This window comes from Candoia aspera, chromosome 5, assembly GCF_035149785.1.
Source record: "Candoia aspera isolate rCanAsp1 chromosome 5, rCanAsp1.hap2, whole genome shotgun sequence".
NCBI classification, from domain to species: domain Eukaryota; kingdom Metazoa; phylum Chordata; class Lepidosauria; order Squamata; family Boidae; genus Candoia; species Candoia aspera.
Genome location: NC_086157.1, coordinates 62,586,548 through 62,599,639, shown reverse-complemented (window position 1 = coordinate 62,599,639; position 13,092 = coordinate 62,586,548). Strand labels below are relative to the sequence as shown.

Sequence of the window (13,092 nt, the reverse complement as noted above, 5' to 3'; positions counted from 1 at the left end):
AGTTAACATTTTTTTTTCTTCTCTAGTGAAAGTGCTCCTAGACATTTTCTGGCCAAGTATGATTTAGAAGGCAGTATACTAAAGATGAGGAATCCCAAACACATAACTAGTTGAACAGTAATCTCTAATGAAAGAAAGGTACTGCAGTGTATCTTGTGTTGAATATATTTCAACAATAAGTTAAAATGTCAGGATTTATGTTGGGGTAAATAACCATGATATGATTTAGTACAGAGATGCAGAATATCTCTTTGCCTTGAATTTAAGAATGATCAGTTCCTTGGAGAATATTATCTGACTTCCCTGTTTTCTTTGTACAGACAGAAAACATGGCATCTGTAGCATCAGAAATTAAGCCGCTTTCCTTTATGTGATAAATTGTTATTTCCCATTTTTCAAAGTGGCCCTCCAGGGAAGCTATTTTCTATTTTGACTTTTATGGATCTTATAATTTCTTATACTGTTAATTGAGTGGAAACTAAATAATATAGTATATAGAAATTAGATTTTAATGATAAGGCAAACAAGGAGGCATTGTTTTGCTTCAAAAATAAAGTTTGAGATGCAGGTTCTGGCAACTTTCAGTGGTGCAAAAAAATGGAAACAGTAAGGCAGTATGAAAAATCCATTAAATTGCATATAAAGCAACAACATATTAAAATTAAGCACTAGGACAGCCTTTTTGGGGGAAAAAAGAAAATAACTGAACTTTAAATGTATTTCAGCTAAAGGTTTGATCAACTTGCCAGGTGAAAGCAAATAATTAACATTAAATACTGTATATTATATTAAGATAATAAAACTGAACAGTATTAAATTGCAGCATAAATGATAAAAAATTAAAACTTAAAGCAAATGCAAAAATTTGCTCTTGGCATTAAAAAGAAAGTGGAAACGGTTCTTGGGGAGGGAGTTCTAGATGATGGACTTGATGGCTAAAAGCTGTTACATCTAGCACTGTTTGCCTTATAATTGCTAAGAGCTTTTTAAAATAGTTGTAATTATATTAGGGTAAGTTTTATAAAGATTTTTTGCAGAAGAAGGCTATTTGTTCCCAATCTGAAGCCCAGAGTATATGTTGAACAAACTCTGGCCAGCTGAGTCAGCATTTTTATCCTTGCTGGCTGAAATCTATGGTGATTACAGTCTGAAATATCTACAGTGCCCAGATTAAGGCAGGCTGATTTTTTTTTTGTTCTGTAGTATTCTGTTTAGGGTTTTAAACATTATACCCTGCATTTTAAATAGGCCTTAAAATTTGTTCTATAGCGTCTAGCTGGTAAAATTAGCAAGAGCTGCTCCATGCACTGAGTTTCAGCTATTTATTTTATTGAATTTATATCTTTCCTTTCTACCACAGCTACTCTTCATAGTTGTTAATAGAGTATGAATACAAGATCCAATAAGATAAGCCAATAAGATAAGCTTAACAACCTCAAACAAAGAGGAGGCTTTTCACAAGGTAAGGTCTCAAAACCCTGGCAGGATTATATTGAATTTGGTATTTCAAATAATGGGTTTTATATATAAAACCTTATATAACTTTTATATAGCTGGTATTTCCAATAGAGTGGGATCAAACAGTGTAAGGTTTTATGGATAACTTCCTGAATTGTGCCTGGAACTGACCTTGCAGTTGATAATACTGTGTGATGTATGAATAACTTGCTAACTAAAACCAGCCTTGGTCAATAATGTGAACACCTTTCAAAAGCAGCTCCTTACAATTCATGTTAAAATATGAGAGAGTTTGGATGAGCTTTTTTTTTTTAAAGAAACCAATCAGACCATGTTCACCCATGTGTTTATTGGATAACAAAAACTTTAGGACTGACTTTCTAATTGTCTTTTTGCTTTACTGCTTTATAAAAATGAACTTTATTTTAATTTCTGAATTTTTAAGCATTATTGGTGTTGTTGTGATGTTTAAGACATCAAAAAAAGTTCTTGTTAAACACACTGGGCTTCTCTGAGAGAAAGAATAGTATAGAAAATAAAAAGTCTGGGAAGTCATATGGTTTTTAGTTGTGTTTTTTCCCTTTTCTCCATGTCACATATTTATAATACATGTGTGTGCATACTTGTTGGAAGTAATGTTCTAAAAAAGGATAAGACCAGGACAAAATCTACAAATGTATACTAATTGAATCAATAGTTATTAAATAAAATTATCTCCAAAGAATGAATGAATTAACTAATTAACTAACCTTAATGTCATAGGAGGGCTCAGTACCTCCAGTTATTCTGAGTGTGATGCTGGTTGGACTATGGGCTCTGGTAGAGTCATATTTGCGGGAAGAGTTTAAAGGGGAGTTAAAGTTAAGACTACAACAGGAATGGGGAGAAAGTGAAGCATGAAGAGATTCAGTTCACACAGGAGAAGGCAATCTAAATCATGCCTGGGAGATGGTAGTGCCAAACCATTCGGATATTGTTGCCAAGAAAACTATATATACAAGGCAAAAATGGGGGGGGAGCAGATAGGCGGGGGAGGTTGAAGACCCCTGCAGTTATTTATTTATTAAATTTAGCCACCACCCATCTCCCCCAAAAGAGGAGACTCTGGAGGGATACAAAGATAACATTAAACAAAGATAACATTAAAATACTCTAATAAATATAAATACAAATGTGACATAAACATAAATACAATGTAACTTTCAGATGACAGTAGCAGTTGGAATATTCACTTGTATCTAAAGGGGCCATTTAAGGTGCTAACCATCTCCAGGTGTTATTACTTCCCTTCCCACCCCAAGAGAGGTGGCAGAACCAGGTCTTCAATTGTTTCCGGAAGGCTGCAAGAAATGGAATCTATCTTATCTCTGGAGGAAGAGTGTTCCAGAGGGCAGGCGCCATTGCAGAGAAGGCCTGCTTCCTGGACCCTGCCAGATGGAATTCTCTTACAGACAGGGTCCATAACCTGCCCTCTCTGCATGATCAGGTTGGACGGGTTGATGCAATGGGTATGAGACGGTCCCTCAGGTACCCTTGACCCATGCCATGAAGGGCTTTAAAGGTGATAACCAACACCTTGAATTGCACCTGGAAGCAGACCGGTACCCAATGCAGCTTGCAAAGCAGCGGTGTAACATGCTGATCTAGGGGCACCAAGAACTGCCTGCCCAGCTGCATTTTGGACTAGCTGTAGCTTCCAGATACTCTTCAAGGGTAGCCCCATGTAGAGCGCATTGCAATAGTCTATATGGGAGATTACCAGGGCATGAGTGACCATGCGAAGGGCTTTCTGATCCAGGAAAGGGTGTAACTGGCGCACAACACGAAGTTGCGCAAAGGCCCTCCTGGCCACGATTGCCACCTGCTCTTTGAGTTATACGTGTAGGCGGGCTGCCAAGTGCCCAAATTTTGATCATGTGACCATGTAGGCACCACAATGGTCGTAACTTCAGGAACTGGGCAGAAGTACCATCCATTCAGCACTACAGCTACTTCGAATAGTCACTGAACAAATGGTTGTTAAATGAGGACTACCTTTAGTACTATAAATGGGTAACTGGAATGCAGTCTGCAGATCATATACAATTAAAGAGAGTTAGTGTGCTGTGGGATAATTTGCTACATTTTCAGCAAACCTTTTGACAAGGTTCCACGTGACATTCTCACTCTGATTAGTTGTTAAAATGTGGTTTGGATATAGTAAGATGGGTATAGGTATAGGTGGACCCCAAATTGTAAGGTAGACCCCAAATTGTATGGTTAGCCACACTTAGGGAGTCAGCATTAGTGGCTCTACACTGAGTTGGAGAGCAGAAACTAGGAGGTCCTGTAGGGATCTGTTTGGGACTCATATTGTTTAATATTTTTATTAATAATCTGGATAACATTTATCAATTTATGTGGCCACCCTCTTGAAAAACTCTGGATTTTTGACAGCAAACCAAAACAGCTAACAAAATTTTAATAAAAATACATCACATCTGTGGTAGCACACATTTCCATATCAATAACCTCCTAAAAAGGGGTTTGCCTGGTTTCCTGGCCCAGTGCTAGGTGAAATGCCAAGTTTTTAATATATTACAAAAAGCCACCAGGATTAGGGCCATCCAAATCTTGCTGTAATGAAAGAGAAAGAATGCTTCTAAGACCCAGAGCATGCCCTCTATGGAGGAATATGTAGATAACTTTGAAGATGGAATGCAAGAACTGTTGAGTAACTATCAACTTAATCATGAAAGGAAGAGGGGCTGAGAAAGAAACTCAAGATAGGCCTGCCTTGATTCTGTTTGGTATACAAGGAAGCAGATGGAAACTGATTTTCAAGATTCTGTTATAACCAGTAACAATAAAAAAAGAGTTCCAGTAGCTCTTGTATTATCTATTCCCTGACATGGCCTACCTTAAAGGGCTTATATCAATCTTGAATGCCTTCCTGTTCTCTAATTAGAGAAGCATTTAACCTTGCTTTAGATTGCAAAGATGGCATCCCTTCCTTAGGGCGCCCTGCTGTCTGCAAAACAACTTGCTGAAGCGTTGTTACAACATCAGTAGCTGTATGATACAAATAAAAAACCTACACAATACCATGACACAATTAGGTCAGCAGTTTGGACAACCTTGGCCCCAGCCAGCTGTCAGCACCTGCTCATTCAAGCATTCACACAGACAGTTAAGAAACTGGAGTTCTTTGAACTGGTTTATTGAAGCGTAATGAACGGTACAGAAGGCAAGCTGCGAATAAAGACTTCCCGCCCAAACCTACTTTAAACTACATTCCCTTAGCTAGTTCCCTTTCCCACGAAACGTGTCACTCCCCCTCCCAACCAGATGGCATTTCTGTCATATCTCAATCTCCTGTTCTTGATGTGCTTATAACTAAAACAACCCCTTACATTCCAACTTCACATACCTCCTTCCATCTCCTTCCCATCCTGCAACTTGTGAGAATGACACAATGGGAGATGCCCTGATAAGGGTTTCTGTGAAACCTTTGATCAGGGAATCTGACATACTGCCCCCCCCAAAAAAACATACTAAAATTGAACCAAGCAATTGTTAATGAGAATAAAATATGAGCAAGCAATAATGAATCAACTGTAATAATAGATTAGCCAGGAGAAGGCTTAGAAGGATATTTAGCATGAAACTTTCTGCTTAATAGAGGAGCATTAACATGACATGCATTAACCCACTCAGGATCCGGAAAATGTTTCCATTGAATCAAGTACTGTAAAGTTTTGCGAAAGAAACGAGAGTCCAGAATGTCCTTAACTTCGAAATGTTAGTGGCCATCGATCATGATGGGTGGAGGGGTTACTGCAGGCTTGTGCCACAGAACGTTCCGCTCAGGTATAGGAACAAAGTCCTGACTGTATATAATGAAGAAAGGAGAAAAGCCAGTGCTTTGGTGAACAGCATTATTGTAGGCAATCTCAGCAAAAGGGAGAAGGTCCACCCAATTGTCTTGTTGAAAACTAATGTAACAGCGTAGGAATTGCTCTAGAGTAGATTGAGCTCGTTCAGTCGCTCCGTCAGTGGCAGGATGGCTAGATGAACTGAGAGATTGTTGGACCCCAATTAATTTCAAAAATGCGCTCCAAAATTTAAAAGTAAATTGAACGCCTTTGTCAGAAATTACATGCGTGGGACACCCGTGAATTTTGTAGATGTGCGTGAGAAAGAGTTTGGCTGATTGCTGGGCTGTTGGGATTTTAGCGCAGGGTATAAAATGAGCTTGCTTAGAAAACAAGTCAATGACAGTCCAACTTACAGTTTTATTCTTACTCTCAGGTAAATCCACAATGAAATCCATGGCTATCTCCTTCCAGGGAGCCTTTGGGGAGGCTACCGGTTGGAGCAGTCCTTGCGGTTTCCCCCCCTTCCTCTTTGCCTGGGCACAGAAGTGGCATGATGTGACGTACGATTGCATGTCAGCCTGAAGGGAGGGCCACCAAAATTGGCGTCTGACCAAGTGCAAAGTTTTGGTAAAGGCAAAATGACCTGCAGATTTACTGTCATGGGAGCGCTGCAAAACGGTTTTGCGAAGAGACTCAGGAATGTAGATTCTGCTGTTAGAGTACCAGACGTTGTCAATTTCAGTTAATTAAGCCTTGTTACATTGTAACCAGGGATCATTAGGCAGCGCCTGAAGTGGTTCCTCTTTTAAGTCAGCCTGCACTTTCACTTTCCTGGCTGGCTGGCTGCCTGTTTGCGCCTTAGGCACGCCATTCCAAGCTACTGTTTTGAGAAAACAGTGTCCACAACTTGTGTTTGTGCTGTGTGATATTGAGGGAGGCGAGAAAGTGCATCAGCCAAAAAGTTCTTTTTACCCGGAAGGAAATTAAGGGTAAAATTGAAACGGTTAAAAAACTGAGCCCAGCGAATCTGTTTTCCATTTAATTTTCTGGGAGTTAGCAAAGTTTGAAGGTTTTTATGATCAGTCCAAACCTCAAAAGGAGAAAGGGCACCTTCCAAGAGATGCCTCCAGTGTGTAAGAGCAGTTTTGACAGCAAAAGCCTCTTTCTCCCAAATAGGCCAATTATGCTCAGTGTCAAAAAACTTGCGGGAAAGATAAGCACAGGGACGAGGAAAACCTGTGTCATCCTTTTGCAGGAACACAGCTCCAAGAGCTGAATCAGAAGCATCAGCTTGCACAATGAAAGGTCGAGTTGGGTCGTGGTGGGCAAGAATAGGTTCACGGGTGAAAAGCAGTTTCAAATTGTCAAAAGCTGCTTGACAGGCAGAAGTCCATGTAAGTTTTGCCCCAGGGGAGGTAACTTTGCGGGTTTCCCCCCTCCCCCTGGTTTTTAATAAGTCAGTGAGAGGTAAAACAATTTGAGCAAATTGGGGTATAAAATTTCAATAGTAGTTGGCGAAACCGAGAAAACTTTGCAGTTGGCGGCGGCTGCGTGGGGGTTCCCAACCCATAATGTCCTGGACCTTTGCATGATCCATTTCAACACCTTTCAAGGATATACGGTAGCCCAGATAGTCCAGTTGTGATTTATGGAACTCACATTTAGAAAGTTTGGCATAGAGTTTAGCATTTCTCAGTTTGGACAAAACCTTTTTCACAAGTTTAACATGTTCCTTGAGATTGTCAGAATAAATCAAAATGTCCAGGTAAACCAGGACCCCCTTGTACAAATGGTCATGAAGGACTTCATTGATATACTGCATAAAGACACCAGGAGCCCCTGCCAACCCAAAAGGGAGAACTTTATATTGATAGGAACCAAGAGGGCAGTTAAATGCTGTTTTCCATTCATCCCCCTCCCAAATGCGAATTTGGAAATAGGCTTCCCTGAGATCAAGTTTGGTGAACACCTTCCCTTTGGAGAGGTGCGAAAGCATGTCTTTCATTAGAGGGAGGGGGTATTGATTTGTAACTGGGATGGCATTTATTCCTCGGTAGTCCGTACAAAGTCTTAATGAGCCATCTTTTTTCACCCGGAAAAATACAGGGGCAGCCAAAGGTGAATTAGCAGGCTCAATGAACCCACACTCTAAGTTTTTTTCAATGAATTCCCTTAGGATGGTTTTTTCAGTCTCTGACATGGCATACATTTTGGGCTTTGGTAGTTTAGCATTTGTGTCTATTTCAATGGCACAGTCAGTTTTTCTATGAGGAGGCAAGAGATCGCACTCTTTCTCATCGAACACATCAGTAAAGTCTGCATATTCAGATGGAATGCCAGATTGTGGCAAGACTTCATGCGAGGGGGAGCAGTTAAGAAGGGTTCCAGCGGCCTCCCCCCCTGGTTGGAGTACAGAAAAAAAATTACCAACTTCATTGTTAAACAATAAAGCACCTGAGTCCCAATCGATCTGTGGCTTTCTGCTTTTAAGCCATGGGAGTCCCAGTATGATGGAGTAGTTGGCAATAGAGGCTACAATGAACTGCAAGGTTTCTTTATGCCCCCCCAGCCACATGGCTAAAGTCTCTGTCCTGAATTCCACAGGGCCCCTGTGGGCAACTGACCCATCCATTTGTGTGAAAATAATAGGATTTTTTAGTCTCTTGGTTTTCAGACTCAGAGTGTCAAGGAGGGCAGGGTGTATTAAACATTTGGTGCACCCTGAGTCTAACATTGCAGTCAAAATGGCTTTGTGTTTGGTTCGTAAGTTCTTTAACTCTACTTTCACCCTTAAGGTGGGACAATCATCACTCACCAAAGGGTCTTCTTTGTCATCAATGTCAGAAGTGGGTGCGCTGCGCCCTGGAGTTGTCACCTGCTCGTGGGCGCATTTTAGAACAGGTGAAACTCGTTTCCCGCTGGCTCCAGGACTTCTTGGTCAGAGTCTTCTCTGGAGTCCGGTTGAGGTTCCCATTCAGGGTCTTTTTGATCCAGGGCACTTGCAGCTGCTGCCTTGCGTCTGGGCGGTGGGGTTTTAGTTGATTTAGTTGCTCCTTTTATGGCTTCCGGGCATTCGGCTGCTCTGCGTGTGTCCTTCCCGCACTTGAAACAGGCGCCTTTCTTTCTGGTCTTGTCTTTTCGATCCTCCCTCTCGCAGAAAGGTCTTTGCTGGGCAAAAGGAAATTGACTTGGTGCTACTGTATTTTTTCCCATTGCTTGAGCCCAAAGCTGCCTGCGGAACTGGTACTGGGTGTTCTCTACCTCATCTGCAAGGCAGATCCAATCTTTCAAAGTGAGGGGGGTGTCTCCTTGGCAGAGCACCCATCTAAGGATTTCTGGCTGCAAGCCCCACTTAAAGCAGTCGATCTTAGTGGTTTCAGACCAGTCCATAACTTTTCCAGCAAGGGCTTTGAACTCCATGGCATACTCTGCCACGGTCCACCCCCTTTGCCTAAGCTGTTGGATTCCGGTTTTTGCTCTCATCTTATCCAGTGGGTCCTCAAACCGGTCCCTCAGGGCTTTCATGAACTGCTGCAGGTTACCCATTTCTGGGGCATTCACATCGTGCAACTGCACAAACCACTCAGCAGCTGGCCCTCTGAGCCTGGCACCCACTTGGCTAACTTTCTTATATTCTGTGGGGAACGATGAACCATACTCTCTCATGTATATAGAAACAGTGGTCAGGAAAAATGCCAACTGCCTTGGGTCGCCATCATACTTGACTTGTATGTCCTTTGGGGCTGCGGTCTGGGTTGCCCCGCCAGCTAGCGCTCTGCGCCCATCTCCTTGGCTTTCTGAGTGGCCTCCGTTCCGCCTGCATCTCACGGGCGATTCAAAATCTCTGGTTGGGGTTAGGGTACATCGTCTCCCTCGCCCGATTGGTGACTCTGCTCTCAACAGCTGAGTCGAGATTTCTGCCAACGGGTATGCCATGGTCTCCGGAGTTCTCGATACCTGCTGTAAGACCACTTCCATGGCAGACATTCTAGCTTCCAGATTGCAGATATCTTGGGGAGTTCCATTAGGATCTGGAATGGTTCCATGCGACCCCGGGCTTCACACTATTATTTGTGCATCCACAGGTGGGGGAGGTCTTGCCTCTCCTTCCCTGGCACCTACCTGGGAAGGTGCCGCCGGTAGTTCTTCAATAATAACGCTCGGTGTCCTGGGTTCTGTCACAAAATTTAGGGAGTGGAGGGCACTTTCCAACTCCGTCTGGTTGAGCCGGGTTTCCACCTCGCACTCGCTGTCTCTGCTCCCCGAACTCTCCTCTGTCTCAATTTTTTCTTCTGCTACTTTAGCATACAGCACGGTTCTCTCCGAAGACGGCAGAGGCGATGGCTGCTTCGCCCAGGATTTCCCGTGCTTAGGCATGGTTCGTCAACTCTCAGCTGATTGCTTTCTCAGGAAGAGTTTTCGAATTACGGATTCGCAGCTTAATGTCAGCACCTGCTCATTCAAGCATTCACACAGACAGTTAAGAAACTGGAGTTCTTTGAACTGGTTTATTGAAGCGTAATGAACGGTACAGAAGGCAAGCTGCGAATAAAGACTTCCCGCCCAAACCTACTTTAAACTACATTCCCTTAGCTAGTTCCCTTTCCCACGAAACGTGTCACTCCCCCTCCCAACCAGATGGCATTTCTGTCGTATCTCAATCTCCTGTCCTTGATGTGCTTATATCTAAAACAACCCCTTACATTCCAACTTCACATACCTCCTTCCATCTCCTTCCCATCCTGCAACTTGTGAGAATGACACAATGGAAGATGCCCTGATAAGGGTTTCTATGAAACCTTTGATCAGGGAATCTGACACCAGCAATGGCTCAATTGTCTCCAGCCTAACCAGCATTACTTTACTCTGATGGAAGTTTGCTGGAGAAGTTTGGGGGAGCTTCAGAAAAATTTCTGTTTTAAACAACTCAGTGTGAATTGTTTATGACAGGTTGGCTAGTGGAATTTTCTACAGATCACTGCAGGGTTGCCTTTGTTCTGATTCTGCTGAAAGAAGGGGCAACCAAAAGGGCTGTGTTCTTCATTGAGGGCAAAAATCCATTGCTGGATTATTACCAAAATTTCATGCAAAGATTTGTGGTGATCTGGTAAGGAGAACAACAACAAATTGGGAAATTCACAAACTAAAGGTAATTGCAGAGTTCTTGAGTATATATTGGATTTCGAGATGAATGCCAGGGATGTGGGATGGAATAAACTTGCTTTGATTGACCAGTTTTGGAAGGGACTTGCTGACAAATCGAGAGATGAGTTACTGGCATACCAGAGAATTTGGAGGAACTGTTCCAGTGTTGGGTAGTAATTGATGGGTGCATAGAGGAAAGAATAAGGCAAGAAGATTTTATAGCCTCTCTGCATCCCTATTCCCCTCTCTGTGGCCTCCTTGGACTCCAGCACCGGAGAAACCATTCAAATAGAGACCCCTGCCCACAGCAGAAAAAAAGAGACCTTGGTTTGTGTTGCTACTGTGAAGCCCTGGTATACATAGCCAAGACTTGCATCACTAAAGTACCAGTTGCTAAGTGCCCACCTGTGGAATTACAGGCCATGTAGCAAGCAAATGCCTGAATCGCTCCAGAACATTATCTTCAGGAATTTTGGCAAGCTTCTATCCCAAGAGCTCGACAGGGGAGCCCTCAGACGATTAAGAATTGCTCAGGAAGCCGACAACAGGCAAGTGCATTTTATTATCTGTATTACTCATCATATACCCTCAAGCTTAAAAAAACAGTGGGGCTTAAACATTTGTGAACCCTTTTGAATGTTCAATATTTCTGCATAAATATGACCTAAATTGTGATCTGTTCTCTGTACAAGTCCTAAAACTAGATAAAGAGAACATAATTAAACAAATGAGTCAAAACCATTATACTTGTTCATTTATTTATTGAGGAAAATAATCCAAAGCTACACATTTGTGTGTGGCAAAAGTACTGAAATTTTTGCTTTGAGTAACTGGTGTGCCCCCCTTGGGCAGCAATAGCTACAACTAAGCCTTTCTGATAATTGTTTTTTAGTGCTGCACATCAGTTTGGAGGAATTTTAGCCCATTCCTTCTTACAGAACAGCTTCATCTCAGGGATGTTGGTGGGCTTCCTTGTATGAACTGCCCGCTTCAGGTCTTTCCACAACATTTCTCTAGGATTAAGGTCATGACTTTGACTTGGCCATTCCAAAACATTAACTTTCTTCTGCTTTAACCATTCTTTGGTTGTATGACTTGTCTGTTTTGGGTTGTTGTCTTGCTGCATGACCCACTTTCTCTCAAGCTTCAGTTCATAGGCAGATACCCTAGCATCATCCTGTAGGCTTTGCTGGTACATTTCAGAATTCATAATTCCATCAATGATGGCAAGCCATCCTGATCCAGAGGCAGTAAAGCAGACGTAAACCATGATACTGCCACCACTCTGTTTCACAGGTGGAATAAGGTTCTTATGTGCTGGAATGCAGTGTTTGCCTTTTGCCAAACGTAACGCTTTTCATTCAAGCCAAAAGGTTTTGTTTTGGTCTCATCCAGTCACATAACATTCTTCCAATAGCCTTCTGGCTCATCCACATGGTCTTTCACATATGTAGACAGGCAGCAATGTTCTTTTAGAACAATCTGCCTGACAGTGGACTGGTGGTGTCCAAACTCTTTGGAAATAGTTTTGTAACCCTTTCCAGCCTGATAAGCATCAACTATTTTTCAGAAGTTCTCAGAAATCTCCTTTGTTTGAGCCATGACACACTTCCACATACCAGTGTTATAAAGATCAGACTTTGGTTGTGAATACCCAGAATTCTGTTCTTTAAATGAGGCAGAATCTCCCCCACTCACACGTGATTATTTATTTATTCAATTTATATAGCTGCACATCTCACATTTGTGACTCTGGGCAGCTTACAGTTAAAACATAAATAATACCAAAAAACACAGAATAAAACAACCATACAAACAATTAAAAACAATTAAAATTATGCAATACAGTCAGTGGGAAAGCAAAATAATTCATAGTATAACCATTTTATGGGCTCTGCACCACTCTGATCCCCAGGCCAGAGGGCAAAGCCAGGCCCATTAATTGAAACACCTGACTCTTAATTTCCCCTTCAAATGAACTGATAATCCTAGAGGTTCACATACTTTTGCGACACACAAATATGTAACTTTGGATCATTTTCCTCAATAAAGTGTAATGGCTTTGACTCATTTGTTTAATTAGGTTCTCTTTATCTAGTTTTAGGATTTATGTGGAGAACAGATTACATTTTAAGTCATATTTATACAGAAATATTGAAAATGGAAAAGGGTTTGCAAACTTTAAAGCACCACTGTACATTAGATTTGAGTGCAACAGTCAACTTCATAGATGAAATCACAGTGCAAAGTATAAATTGCCAACATACAGTAGTTATTAGAAAAATCTATGCTTGTGGAAGTGATTGATGGGCAAATGCTTCAAATTGGTCCTATTGTACAACACAAAACACCTTTGCAACTGGAAAATAACCATATAGAATTCTTGCCACTGTATGCCACACCTTCCTTACATTTTCCCATTGTGCTGGGCATTGACTGCAAACTCATGATCCAGATGTCCATTGGGAACAAGAGATAATTTCTTTTCCCTCTCAAGTGTCAACAGCACCATTTTCAGGCTTCCCATTCTGACCCATTTCCATCTTCAGCACTGTGCTCTGGATCCCTTTCTATGCAAAAAAATAAAAAACAAATTTTGCTGAAGTTTGGGGGAAACAGGAAGCAAATACTT

General features: G+C 41.8%; 1 protein-coding gene across 9 annotated transcripts in view; it reads left to right on the top strand.

The window, feature by feature from the left end:
• ITSN1 (intersectin 1) overlaps positions 1-13,092 on the top strand; it is a 126,295-nt gene that overhangs the window by 1,148 nt on the left and 112,055 nt on the right. The window lies entirely within an intron of this gene.